The sequence below is a fragment of the Scyliorhinus torazame genome, chromosome 2 (assembly GCF_047496885.1).
Source record: "Scyliorhinus torazame isolate Kashiwa2021f chromosome 2, sScyTor2.1, whole genome shotgun sequence".
In the NCBI taxonomy this organism is placed as follows: Eukaryota; Metazoa; Chordata; class Chondrichthyes; order Carcharhiniformes; family Scyliorhinidae; genus Scyliorhinus; species Scyliorhinus torazame.
This window is the reverse complement of record NC_092708.1, coordinates 108,435,628-108,450,442: the sequence shown is the minus strand read 5'-3', so window position 1 is coordinate 108,450,442 and position 14,815 is coordinate 108,435,628. Positions and strand designations below refer to the sequence as shown.

The 14,815-nt window shown below is 48.6% G+C and overlaps 1 protein-coding gene across 2 annotated transcripts in view; it reads left to right on the top strand.

The window, feature by feature from the left end:
• The window catches only part of galnt13 (polypeptide N-acetylgalactosaminyltransferase 13), a 777,028-nt gene that overhangs the window by 576,217 nt on the left and 185,996 nt on the right, over positions 1-14,815 (top strand). The gene's annotated exons all lie outside the window — the stretch shown is intronic.

Genomic DNA, 14,815 nt, shown 5'->3' with positions numbered 1-14,815 from the left:
CTCCGTGTGGAGTTTACACATTCTCCCCTTGTTTGCGTGGGTTTCACCCCCACAACTCAATGATGTGCAGGGTAGGTGGATTAGCCACGCTAAATTGCCCTTAATTGGAAAAAATTAATTGGGTACTCTAAATTTATTTAAAAATATATCTTTGAGATCCATGCCTACACACGCCACGGTAGCATAGTGGTTAGCACTGTTGCTTCACAGCGCCAGGGTCCTAGGTTCGATTCCCACTTGGGTCACTGTCTATGCGAAGTCTGCATTTTCTCCCTGTGTCTGCGTGGGTTCCCTCTGGGTGCTACGGTTTCCTCCCACAAGTCCTCGTGCTTGTTAGGGGAAGAGGATATTCTGAATTCTCTCTCTGTGTACCCAAATAGGCACCGGAATTTGGCGGCTAGGGGATTTTCACAGTAACTTCATTGCAGTGTTAATGTAAACCTACTTGTGACACTAATAAAGATTATTATTATTATACGAGCATCACCATTTTTTTGTTTCACACACACCATGGAATTTATCCCATTGCTGGAAGGTTTTTTAAAGAATAAAGGAATAAAGGGTTATGGTATTCGGGTGGGAAAGTGGAGTTGAGTCCACAAAAGATCAGCCATGATCTCATTGACTGGCAGAGCAGGCTCGAAGGGCCAGATGGCCTACTCCTGCTCCTAGTTCTTATGTTCTTCTATCTGCTTGATTACTTTTAATTTTGTCATTCTGTCCAGCTCATTTTTGAGGCGATCCCGAAGAGGTGCAGGGATTCTTCTTGGTGCATATTTCACAGGTTTTGCATCCTCTTTGAGTTGTTTCTTGTAGGTGAATGGCAGTGCACCAAAACCTGTGAACACATCGTTGAATTTGCTGATAACGTTCTCAGAATCTTTGGGAGTGTTGATCCAATCCTTTGTGGATGCTATATACCAACTGCACAAGACCTAGGGCGTCATTCTCCGACCCCCCGCCGGGTCGGAGAATGGCCGTTGGCCGCCGTAAATCCCGCCCCCGCCGAAGTCTCCGGTACCGGAGATTGGGCGGGGGCGGGAATCGGGCCGCGCCGGTTGGCGGGACCCCCCGTTCAATTCTCCGGCCCGAATGGGCCGAAGTCCCGCCCAGAAATTGCCTGTCCCGCCGGCGTAAATCAAAGCTGGTATTTACCGGCGGGACCAGGCGGCGTGGGCGGGTTCCGGGGTCCTGGGGGGGGGGCGCGGGGCGATCTGACCCCGGGGGGCGCCCCCACGGTGGCCTGGCCCGTGATCGGGGCCCACCGATCCGCGGGCGGGCCTGCGCCATGGGGGCACTCTTTCCCTTCCGCCTCCGCTACGGCCTCCACCATGGCGGAGGCGGAAGAGACTCCCCACTGCGCATGCGTGGGAAACTTTCCGCGGCCGCTGACGCTCCCGCGCATGCGCCGGGAAACTGTCAGCGGCTGCTGACACTCCCGCGCATGCGCCGCATTTCCGCACCAGCTGGCGGGGAAACAAACGCCATTTCCGCCAGCTGGCGGGGCGGAAATCCCTCCGGCGTCGGCCTAGCCCCTCAATGTTGGGGCTAGGCCGCCAAAGATGCGGAGCATTCTGATTGGCGCCGTCTTTGGCGCCAGTCGGTGGACATCGCGCCGTTGGGGGATAATTTCGCCCCTAATTCTTCACAGGACTGACCACCTAATAATCAATGCAAGTCCTCGGATACAATACAGACTGGAATGGAATAAACTACGTTCTTCACCACCACACTCGGGTCACAAGCATCATAACATTTAATGCTTGAAACTATTATAATCTCTCAGAGATATTTTGTGATTTCTTCTAATCAGTTGAATTTTTAAAAATTTTAAATCAGTCATGCTGATTAAATTGGCTTTGGCACCAGTGTCTACCTTTATTTGGACCATTGTACCGTTCACTGCAAGCCAGTGCTCGCCGCTCCAATGTCCCACCCCCATCCCCCCCCCTTCCACACCCCGTCCCACCCCTGCCACCACAAGGGTTCTGTGGGACCGTGTGATGGAATGGCCAGCTCGCATGCAGAGGTCACCCAGGTAGTTGGCGGAAAGAGCACCATGGGTAGGAGGCAGATGTTGTCAAACAGTACGGAGCAGCAGATCTCATCCCCGAGTGGATTGTCATCATGCTCCATCCCATGAACCAGAGCAGCTGTTACTGCCAACCCAGTAACTGACACCCATAGTGAGGCAGGTAGTAATCACAGAGGGTGTTGCGCAGGGAAGGTGTTCATGGGAGGGGCTGCTCATTCGGAGGGGGTAGGGGGGCGGCAGGGAGGTGGGGGAGATGGGATGTCTGTGCTGTTGGCCAGGCCCCCTAGTCAGTGAACCTGGTGGCGATCAGAGCGCCCCATGTGCGCCGGCCTACACGCACACGTTATATGGCTGCCTGGGCCCCATGTCATTCCCATCCTCTGCCATTCATCCTCCTCCTCTTCCAGCAGATTGCCCTTCTGCTGCATGATATTGTGGAAGATGCAGCAGGCCACTGCGACGTGTGAGGTACTGGAGGTCCTCTCCAGAGCGTTCCAGCCACCTGAACCTCATCTTCAGGATGGCGAAGCATCGCTCGATGACGATCCTGGTTGCTGCATGGGTGTCGTTGTACCGGATCACCGCATCAGTCTGTGGCCTCCGGATAGGCATCATCAACCACGCTGTAGCGGATAGCCCCTGTCGCCCAAGAGCCAACTCCCCCCAACTGGGCTTGCGCCTTGAACGGGTCAGGAACTGGCACGTGCGCCAAGATGTAGCCTTTGAACAGTGCCCGGATATCAGGCGCAGGCGTGCATGATGTGCATCTCATGGTCATACAACAGCTGCACTTTCGGAACATCGGAATTAAGAGCCGAAGTAGGCAATTCAGCCATCCGAGCCTGCCCCGCCATTCAATCAAATCATGGCTGCTCACTTCCTGGTCTCAAAGCCACCTCCCTACCTGTTCCCCATATCCCTTTAACCTGTTTTTTTAAAATCAGAAATACATCCAGCTTCCCTTTGAAACCATTTCATAATGGTTCCCGTAACAGCCTCCCCGAACAGGCGCCGGAATGTGGCGACGAGGTGCTTTTCACAGTAACTTAATTGAAGCCTACTTGTGACAATAAGCGATTTTCATTTCATTTCATAATTCAGACTTCACCGCACTATGGGTCAGCAAGTTCCACAAATTCACCACCCTCTAGGAGAAGTAGTGTCTCCTCATCTCAGTTTTAAATCGACCGCCTCTCAACCTCGATCTGGGTGGCACAGTGGTTAGCACTGCTGCTTCACAGCTTCAGGAACCCGGGTTCAATTCCGGCCTCGCGTGACTGTGTGAAGTTTGTACTTTCTCCCCGTGCCTGTGTGGGTTCCCTCCGGGAGCTCCGGTTTCCTCCCACAGCCCAAAGATGTGCAGGTTATGTGAATTGGTCATACAAACTTAGTGTCCAAAATGTTATGTGGGATGAGTGGGCTATGGTGATAGGGTGGAGGCTTGGGCTTAAGTGGGGTGCTCTTTCCAAGGGCTGGTGCAGACTCGATTGGCTGAATGTCCTCCTTCTGCACTGTAAATTCTATGATCTGTGACCTCTTGTTCTAGATTGCCCCACAAGGGGGAACATTTGGTCTACATTTACTTTATCAATCCCTTTTAGTATTGTATATCACTCCATCAGATCCCCTCATTCTTCTACACTCCAGTGAGTATAAGCCCAAACTGTTTAATCTCTCCTCGGACATTAACTCCTTCATCCCCGGAATCAATCTGGGGAACCTCCTCTGAACTGCTACCAAAGCCACCACATCCTTCCTGAAATAAGGAGAACAAAACTGGACATAATATCCAGTTGTGGTTTCACCAACACCCTATGCAATTGCAACCATATTTCTCTACTTTTATACTCCAATCCTTTTGCAATAAATGCTAACATTCCATTTGCCTTTCTTATTACATTTTGTACATCCCTCCGACTTTCTGCAATTAATGAACAAAGACACCCAGATCACTCTGCCCAAAAGCATTTTGAATATGCCTTACATTTAGATAACCTCACACTTATCCACATTAAACTCCATCTGCCAAATCTTTACCCCATCGCCTATGTATATCCGTCTGTAAAATCTGTATCTCCTCTTCATTGCCTGCTTTCTCACCTATTTTAGTATCATCCACAAATTTTGTTGTGTTACACGCTGTCCCTGCTTGCCGATCATTTATATCATTGATGTCTGAGAACTGAACCCTGCGGCACCCCATTAGTTACAGTTCACCAGCCAGAAAAGAAGCCCTTTCACCCGACCCTCTGCTTTCTGTCAGTCAGCCAATCCTCAATCGAATGGAACACCTTCAAGTATGTGAAGACCGGTCTGCCATCTGAAGGTGCTCGTAGGTGGTATGTATCCTCTCGATCACCCCCTGGACCTGGGGCATCTGTGCGATGTTGGCGAACCCCACTGCCCAGGCATCCTGGGAGGCTCTGTCCACATTGAAATGGATATATTATGCTGACCGGGCATATGGGGCCTCCGTGACGGTGTGGATGCACCTGTGCGTGGAGCTCTGTGAGATTCCGGATAGGTCCCCACCCAGCGTCTGGAAGGATCCCATTGCTGAGTGCGGGGGTGGTGGTGTGGAAGAACCCATACTGCTGGTGTCACTCTGCACAACCATGGGCTACAGTGGGTGGTAAGTGTGGTGTACTGTAGCCACCTAAATTGGCCAACTCCTGATTTAAAATGGCGAACGGCAAAGGCTGATGGGAAAGTCAGCCAACATAGACAGAAACTAGCAGGTACAGGTTTGCTGTGTATTTAACTCTGCAAAAGGCCAGACAACATCGATACCAGCGACCATCAGCATAACAATTTAGCAGCCATCGACATACTGATGAGCAATCCCCGGGAACAATAAGTAACATTTTGGACACACAAAGCAAAGCCAGACTCCCCGGCGCCAGCAGGAGCCAACACAAAGGAGGTGAACGAGCACCTCAAGACCGTCCATCGATCAGGGAACCGCTCCAGTATTGGAGAAATCGAACCAAGCAATTGGGACAAAGTCCGATCACTTGGGACCAGGTACAGGGTCCGCCCCGAAAGGCGGGAAGCCCCTGGGGACTATAAGAGTTAAGCCCCAAATTCAAATTGCGCTCTCTCTTCGTCCTGCCGGGGTCATCCAGCAACACGAACCAACATTGACCGTGACCGGTGCAGTGACCGCCGACAGAAGTAAGTCTTAATTGAACACTCGCTAAGAGATAGGCGCTCCTAGCTACCAATCTGTACCAACTTCAAATCCCGCAGACTCAGAACCCGAACAAAAGGCCATTTGTTCCCCTGACCTGGTGGGCCAGTCCGAAGTTAAGTATAGGCCTGTTAGTTGTAGAAGTAGCTTAGACGTAGAATCTGAGCATGAGTAGTGATTACTGTGTATAATAAATGTGCTTTGATTTGAAACTTACTAATCGGTGTATTGGGACATTGATCATTACTCGGACTTGAACCCCGTGGCGGTATTGTAAAGATACCTGGCGACTCGAGAGCAAAGGTAATAAAACAGAGCAATTGAACCAATGGAAAGTTAGCAACAGTACAGCAAAATGGCTGGACATTCGGACTCGTAGAAGGTCACCCCAACCCCACCGCCCATTCCCTGCTCTCCCCCTGTTGCTCCATCCCCGGGCCTGGCAGATGCCCTGCCCCCAGCCAGCGGCAGGACTGGCAGCCCACGGTTGTACCTCTCCATGTTCTAACTCCTCCCTCTCCCCCGTCAACCTCGGTGCCTATTTCCCGATTTTTAAAACCACAAGTGCAACACACATCAGTAATTCCCCCTGGCAGAAGCCAGAGCATCGCGGAGGCCCCGGAGAATACCGGGTCAGACCTGCTCATGATATGTGAACGGCGTTTGCTGTATATGCGGAGTAGAACACATTGTTGCAGCTGATATTTGTTTAATTATACCAAAAGAGCATGACCAAGAGAAAAGTCCAAGGCACTGTTGATTCAGCAAAGTTAGATTGTGAAACAAAATCCCCTACTCCCAGCTCTGGCAATGATGTTTTATTTCCCCTCCCTTTTTGCTGCAATTAGTTGAAGATTAATTTTTAGTTTTACCTTTGTTAAGGCAGAAAATTATCTGTTTGGGAAATAAATGTACACACGTGTTTAATAAGTCATTCCAATTTGATACAAGAATTTTGCGCAACATTGAATTTTCCCTTAATTTGCTTTTGTTCAGTCTCATTAACGTACAGGTTTCTTCCCAAATGCTGCATCCATCTGTTACTGAACACGTCGGTGATTTATCATCTTAATTTCATTTGTTTCAGATTTAGTGGTTGAATAAGTTGCATATTTGAGATCGCATATGGTTCCATATATGTGATGGTGAACACCATTACGTCATTTCAATCAGACGTCAACCATATTTTTAATCTAGTTAATTTCAGCAAACATAATTGTTGATTGTAGTTCATTATGTAAAGAGCTGTGTATTCATAAAAAGGAATCTATAGTTACAAAATTCAGCTGCTTTTGGCCTTATTGATGCTGTTTCATATCTCGGGGTGATTGCTAGAAGTATGTAGAGTAGGAAGATCGTGATATCAGTCAATGAGGTGAAACCCTAATTTCACTCGGGCAGTGCTATTTTCAAGCTCAATTTCAAGCTAATATGAAGCACAATAATGCAGATGCTGAAAATCTGAAATAAAAAGAGACGGTGCTCGGGATACTCAGCAGATAGGTAACATCTGTGCAGAGAGAAACAGAGTTAACGTTTCATTGGCCTATAATGTTAACCTGTTTCTCTTTCCACAGATACTGCCTGACCTGCTAAGTATTTCCACCATTTTCTGTTCTTATTTCTCCAGCTAACACCATCCCTCAAGTTCACAAAGCTGAATATGTGTTGTGTGCCAGTAAGGACCCTTCCACTGGTGCAAATTAAAGAGGCCATCAGCCACTCTGAGGTAAATGGCGAGAGAGGCCAAAAGCGGGAACCGCTCTAGGTGCCAAACAGTTGCGATGCAACAGCCCACTCACGTAAGCAAAATCGGGATCTAGCCGTCGCGTGGCAAGAAACCAATTATCACCACTTAAGCCCTATTTTCATACAATTAACACGAGCCACCCCTCATCCAATGGCCTGCCGTCATTCAGCGGCCTCCCCAGCAAGTGGTCACAATGGCGCCAATTAGTATTGCTTTTTAAAAACGTGAACCTGACAAAAGGGCTTCTGTGGGGAGCCATGGAGGTAAGTAGCCATCTTTGCTCACAGGCAAAGAGCCTGGGGTGCTGGGCTTGCTGCCCCAGTGCTCGGTGGGGGATGGGCGACCCTCGGCTGGGGGTGGGGGACCCTCTACAGGGGTGGACTGCCAGTGGGGGAGGGGGGGAGGTGCCAGAGGGCAACTGCTCACTACACCAACATGCCAACCCCTGGATCGTCTGTACCAGTTCAGGGGGCAGCCCATGTCCATGCCCATCTGCCCTCAAACCACCCATAACCCCCACCAACTGCCGAGGCCTCTGGCCGTGCAGCTGAAGGCTGTTGCTAATAGGGAATTGGCAATTGTGGTTAAGTGAGCACTTCACACATGCCAAGTGTATGCCCATGGGTGGGCGGGCCATGTAGCATGTGGGAGCCATTGCCAAGCATCCCAATCAGACCGTGATGCCTGGACAGTGCACCTGAACGCTGCGGGAGGCAACGCCACACACACAGCAGCCAACACCCAAACACCTAGGGGATGGGTCACAGCTCTGAGAGACATGTCAACCGGAGGGTGGATTAGTGCCACAGGGAGGGGACCAGCACCCGGTCCAGTTGATGTTTTGAGCGAGTGTCCGGGGTACAGGATCTGGGGCCCTGTGAGGGGGGCCGGTTGTGGCCTGGAGTATGTGGGCAGGGCACTCTGGGTAGGGTGATGGGGGGAAATCAAAGCGGGAATGGGGGTCCCAGGGTGGGAGCCACCGTTGTTTGTCGGTCTAACACCCTCTCCCAATGCCTTGCAGATATTGAACGCTATGGCAGGGATGTTGAACGCAGAGATTTCCCTAGTGATACTGGACCTATGCAATACGGCAGATGCCATAGATGGCGGCAGCAGCAGCGACTGCAGATGCTCGAGGCGGCCCATATGCCGGACTCCGCCCCACACCCTGAGGACCCGGCCGCACATCAGGCTAGGGAGGGATCCAGAGGGGAGTCCCGCGATGGTCCCGGGTGTATAGACTCTGCTGGTAATTCAAACAGATGATGGACAGCGTGTGGCGCAGGAATTTCGGTCTCAAAAAGGATATATTGTGACACCTGTGCCATATCCTCGCGGACTTGGCACCACATGGAGGAGGAGGATACCCGCTCCTGGTGACCGCCAAGGTCACTGCAGCCCTGAACTTTTATGCCATGGGATCATTCCAGGGCTCGAGTGGGGACTTGTATGGTATCTCACAGGCCATAGCCCACAGGTGCATCCGGCAGGCCACTAATGCCCTGTATGCCCAGGGCGAAAGACTACATTTGATTTTGATTTGATTTGATTTATTGTCACATGTATCGAAGTACAGTGAAAAGTATTTTTCTGCAGCCGAGGGAACGTACACAGTCCGTACATAATAGACAAAAGAATAATCAACAGAAAACATTGACAAATGGCACATCGACAAACAGTGATTGGTTACAATGCGGAACAAGGGGCCAACCAAAGCAAATACATGATCAAGAGCAGCATAGGGCATCGTGAATAGTGTTCGTACAGGGAACAGATCAGTCCGAGGGGGAGTTGTTGAGGAGTCTTGTAGCTGTGGGGAAGAAGCTGTTCCTATATCTGGATGTGCAGTTCTTCAGACTTCTGTACCTTCTGCCTTCTGTACATCATTTTTGACATGGACCAGGCCTAACATGATGCCTGGGCAGCAGGCTTCTCCACCATCGCCAGGATGCCCCAGGTCCAGGGAGTCATAGATGCCATGCGCTCACTGGGCCATCTGGGGGTGCCCTATTTTAACCAAAATACTCCCTCAACATACAGCTCGTATGTGACCAGCACACAAAGATAATGCACGTGTGTGCCCGCTTCCCGGGGAGTGTGCACGACAGTTACATCCTGGGGCAGTCAGTCATCCCCGGCCTCTTCGAGGAGCACCCCAGGATGGGCAGTTGGCTCTTGGGGGATAAGGGCTATCCGCTGAGGACCTGGCTAATGACGCCAATAGAGAGGCCGAAGATCGAAGTGGAGTCCCGTTAAAACAAGGCCCATGCACCCACCCTGGATGTCATTGAGATGTGTACCGGACTCCTTAAGATGCGGTTCCAATGCCTCGAACTCTCCGGTGCTGCCCTGCAGTACTCCGTCTGGTGGGTCGTCCGCTTTGTGATGGTCTGCTGATTCCTCCACAACCTCGCACAGCAGCGGGGCGACGAGCTGGAGGTTGGTGACGAGAAACATGTGGCCACGTCTGAGGAGGAGGAGGGGGTGACGAGGAGGAGGAGGGGGGGGGACAGGGACGAGGATGATGCTGAGGTGCCGGACCAGCAGGGGTTGGAGGACGAGGCTGGCGAGGAACTTGAGGCCCAGCTGGAGACTGCAGGACAGGCGGCAGCGGTGAGGGTCCGGCAAGCCCGGCGGCCAGAGAAGCCCTCATTTTCGTCCGATTCACTTGGCATGTGGCCTGGTCCATCATTGCATCCTTACCCAACCGCCACCCCCATTTCCCACCCTCCCAGAGTATGTGTCACATCACGCCAGGGTGCTGGGACTGTGTCGGCACTGTCAGCGAGTCACTGTCGAGGTCTGGGGGTTGATAACCCGCAGAGATCTGGACACTGGTGCTCCTCAATCGATGTGATACTCTGACCCCTGCCTGTCTGCTGAGTGCTCACTGACACCCATCACCACTGGAGGGACTGGTTTAGCACACTGGGCTAAATAGCTGGTTTTTAAAGCAGACCAAGGCAGGCCAGCAGCACGGTTCAATTCCCATACCAGCCTCCCCAAACAGGCGCCGAAATGTGGCAACTAGGGGCTTTTCACAGTAACTTCATTTGAAGCCTACTTGTGACAATAAGCAATTTTCATTTCACCTGCAAGCGGTGATGCATTGCGGATGAAAGTGACAGAGGCTTCCTACTGGTTGTGCCACAAGAGGATTTATTGTTCAATATATGTTCCCACTCTCCCGATGGTGCAGCTCTCCCCGCTCCCTCACCCCCCACCTGCCCTTCACCCCCTACCTACCACGTCCCCGTCCCCTGGTGCCCGCAGTGATCCTCAAGGTGCATTTCCCTCCTATCTCTACACTACGTCTAGGTGTGTCACCAGGATGCACATCTGCGGTGGAGGCAGCCAGCTGCTTAACTCATCCCGTGGCATTTAATGCCCCTGGCAAGGGTCCTCTGGGTCCGGGGGGCACATGCACAGCTGTGCCGCCCTGTCCCGTGTGTTGACCACGGGGAGAACCTGCAGACTCTGTACAGTGACCCAAGCCAGGAATCGAACCCAGGTTCCTGGTGCTGTGAAGAATTACTTCTGTTGTCTAATCCTGAATTTCAAGTAACTTTGAAGCAAATATGTTGCTCATAACTTTCTCTGGAGGAAGGAGTAGGAATGATGGACTTGTTGTCCACCCATCCTTTAAGCATCGTTTGAGCTGATTTCAAATAAATCAACGCACCCCATAATTTTATAAATATTGACCAGGAAATATGTTGGCATGCTTTAAATCCTTTTCAACTTGATACTTGAGAAATTACCTCCCCATCTTTCTTAGTTATTAAAATATGTGATGTATTGCTTTCTGAGAAAGTTTTGGAGATTTCTGTTGTTTTGGGGATTTACTTGATCAGCTTTCGCTTGGGAGTATTTATTCTTCTGTTGTGCCTTTTTCATTTCCTTGTTTTTAACTGCATTGCATTTAAGCTGTTTTACACTTATTTTAAGTACTTTAATCTCATATTCCTCTATAAGTCCTGAAAGACGTGCTTGTTAGGTGAATTGGACATTCTGAATTCTCCCTCAGTGTGCCCGAACAGGCGCCGTAGTGTGGCGACGAGGGGCTTTTCACAGTAACTTCATTGCAGTGTTAATGTAAGTCATTTGTGACACTAATAAAGATTATTATTATGAGTTTGAGGTTACAGCAGCATTTCAGAGGAAAGATTGAAGGCAGCTCTTCTCAATGGAGTTGTTTGCCAAATCACTATCACTCCAAGAAATGGGTCTGTAGCTTCCGCAGGAGCTAACTAAACATATCAGTGAAAAGAACTGGCTTTGTTGCTTACTATTCACTAGTCCCCATGAAAAGCAATTTTCTTCAGCATGAGGTGCGAACTGTGAGGACGCAGCTCAGTTTCTAAGGCAGCTATAGCAACTAAAGCGTGAAGTTCTGTTTCAGATGCCTCAGCTGACAGATATGAAATCAGACAGACTTCACCACACGACTGCACATAATAGGTCACTGGTGCCATGTTTTACCAGGGCAAATGTTATCTTAATCAACCAATGGAAAGTTAGCAGCAACAGGAGTGACTCACTCTTTCTGGAATTACTGGTTTCACAAAAATGAAAGGCCTTCCCGTTGTAACAAATGTTCCTGATATGTTTTTATTGGGTCCCAAGGATCCAACAACCAATTTTACAGATGGTGAACAGCAGCGCCCAGAATCATTAACTCCATGGAACACTAATTTTTGCATAAAGCACAAATGAGAAGGAGCACTTTAAAGTTGAATCAGAAGAACGGGAACATCACAACTTGATATGAATGATCCCTCTCAGGGCTTGAATGCAAGAGAGTGTTCCTTTCTTAGCACTATCACTTTGCGCCGTCATTACAGATGACCAAAAACAACTTACACTGCAGAGGGTTCACCAATAACATCTACACAGGGGTTTTTAACAATTTCAACACCAGCGGCAGTGCCCTAACCTTAACCCTGTACAGAGATTCTAATTGTGGCCAGACATTCATTTGACAGTAATCCCACAGAAGCTGTATGTACCTTGAGTTTCAATGTACAGAAGAATTCTGTCTTGTCTGGATTGACCATGCTCGATAAGACAACAAATCGATTTATATCAGCCTCAATTTTAGTTCAGTGATCTATTGCTGCATAGATCGCAGGTTGTGCCAACAGAGAATCTAACTGAAATGGCATTCCAGCCACATTGAAATGGCCCAAGATGAGCTAGAAAGCCAGCCATAGCGAGTAGCCAATAAAGAGTCAGTTGTGGCATTAGTTTTCGTGCCAATTCAGGACCTGGTACAAGAAGCAATGCATGTGCATTGCAAGAGGAACATATTAACAACCAGCAGTCAGCCAGTTCACTATTCTATCTTTAAACTAAATAAACAGTTTAAAATATAGCCATTTACAAAACTTGAAATTCCTAACACTGCCCAGGACTTGCAGGCAGTCAGCACAGCTACTCAGGTCACTGTTTATAGATGTGAATACCTTGCACCTTCTTCGCAATAAAACACTTTGGTTCCCTTTAACCTTCAATAATCGAGCCATCCAAACTGTTGTCAGCAGAATTCAGAGAAGGTCACATGACCTTTTTTCCTTCATCTTCCTTTAAATTGAGACATAGTTCCAAAACATATTAAACTTACAAAGTTTATATTTGTAACACAACTCAAGTGCTGAGGGCACAGAATAAAGACATGAACACTGCCATAACTGACCTGCATGATGTGCTGAATATGGTTGTACACCAGATGCACATTTATGTGTGTGGGACCCTTTGCTGGAAAGAGAGAAGGCAATGTGTTTGTCTCTCTTTGCATGCAGTGCGTTAGTCACGGTGAGTTGTGAGATGTTGGAGATGTTCCCTACTCCAGCCTGGAAGCAGCCTGACATGGAAAGGTTCATGGCCATAGTCAACGACATCGCCACTGATAATGCTGTTCTTGTCCTTTGATGCTGCAGATCTGCCTGCAACAGGTGGCAGATTGCATTTTTAGTGAAATGGAGGCATTTAGTGCATTTTTACTCGCTGAAGTTGAGGTAGTCGAAATACTCCCCTAGTGCTTGGGCAGATATTCATTGTTCCTGTCATGCAAAGCAAAGGGAATGGAAACTATTGGGCACCACGGTAGCTCAGTGGTTAGCACTGTTGCTTCACAGCACCAGGGTCCCAGGTTCAATCCCAGCTTGGGTCACTGTGCAGAGTCTGCACGTTCTCCCTGTGTCTGCGTGGGTTTCCTCCTGGTGCTCCGGTTTCCACCCACAAGTCCCGAATGACGTGCTGTTAGGGTGAATTGGACAGTCTGAATTCTTCCTCAGTGTACCCGAACAGGTGTCGGAGTGTGGCGACTGAGGGCTTTTCACAGTAACTTCATTGCAGTGTTAATGTAAGCCTACTTGTTTCACTAATAAAGATTATTATTATTATTCCTATCAAGTTGTGAATCAAGATAAGACACAAGGGGCCGAATTATCTGAGGAGTAGCAATCAGCATTGGAATGCCACTCCACTGATATTTGCTTACCTTACATGGAGCTTCACTTTTCTCATCTGGACCTACGAACCAGACCTCCTGTGAAATGTGAGTGCATACCTGCTCCTTATGTTGAGGGGAACCAAGCCACGCCCAGGTTTTATAGCATCAACTGCCACAATGCATCAAATTTAAATGTACGTTTGTTTAAATGCCACTACAGATAGAAAATAATCAGTCATTTGTGATGAGAGCCTCATGATTTAGTGACCTCTTATTATTCTGTGGTTGTTTTTCATTGGCCTTTTATGTTGCTTTATCTGTGAAAGATTAATACAGTAAGTATATGAACATGGATTAAGATTTAAGTTTGGTGGCACTGTTAACATTTTTGTACATACAATGTAACAAATTAATAAATGTGTTACCTACATTTCTGAAGTTTTGCTGTAGGTTCCATGTTAATATTCTGCCCATATTTACCAAAAGTAACTTCTGCAGATGGTTTGTAATTTTGCTGCTGTTATATATCAGAAAGAAAGAACTTGAATTAATAATAATTTAAGAATCTTTATTGGCACAAGTAGGCTTACATTAACACTGCAATTAAGTTACTGTGAAAATCCTCTAGTTGCTACATTCCGGCGCCTGTTCGGGTACACACAGGGAGAATTCAGAATGTCCAAATTGCCTAATAGCACGTCTTTTAGGACTTGTGGGAGGAAACCAGAGCACCCGGAGGAAACCCATGCAGACACAGGGAGAACGTGCAGACTCCACACAGACAGTGACCCAAGCCGGGAATCGAACCTGGGACCCTGGAGCTGTGTAGCACCAGTGCTACCCACTATGCTTCCATGCCGCCCATATAATGCCTTTCATGACCTCAGGATATTTCAAAGCTTTTTACAGTCAATGAAGCAGTTTGAAATATAGTCAACCTTTGTAATGCAGGAAACACACACAATTTGTGCACAGCAAGGAACCACAAATAGCAGTGTGGGTAATGACGAGATAACCTGTGCTTTTTCAGTAATGTTTTGTTTGAGGAATAAATATTGGCCAAGACACCAGAAAAAATACCCTGCTCTTCTTTGAAATAGTGCTATGGGATCTTTTACATCCATCCGAGAGGGCAGATGGAACCTCAGTTTAACATCCCATCTGAAAGACCGTGCCCTGTGTTTGTTTAGCACCCCCTCAGTACTCCACTGGAGTATTGGCCTGGATTGTATGCTCAGGTCCTGGAGTGGGAGTTAAACCACACTCTTCTTGACTCTGACTCCGATGCAAGAGTGCTAGCCATTGTCCACTGTCAGTGGACCATGCTTTAAGAAAGGCTAGATAAAGTGTAGCATTTCAAAGTATTTGCCTTTAATAATAGTTTAT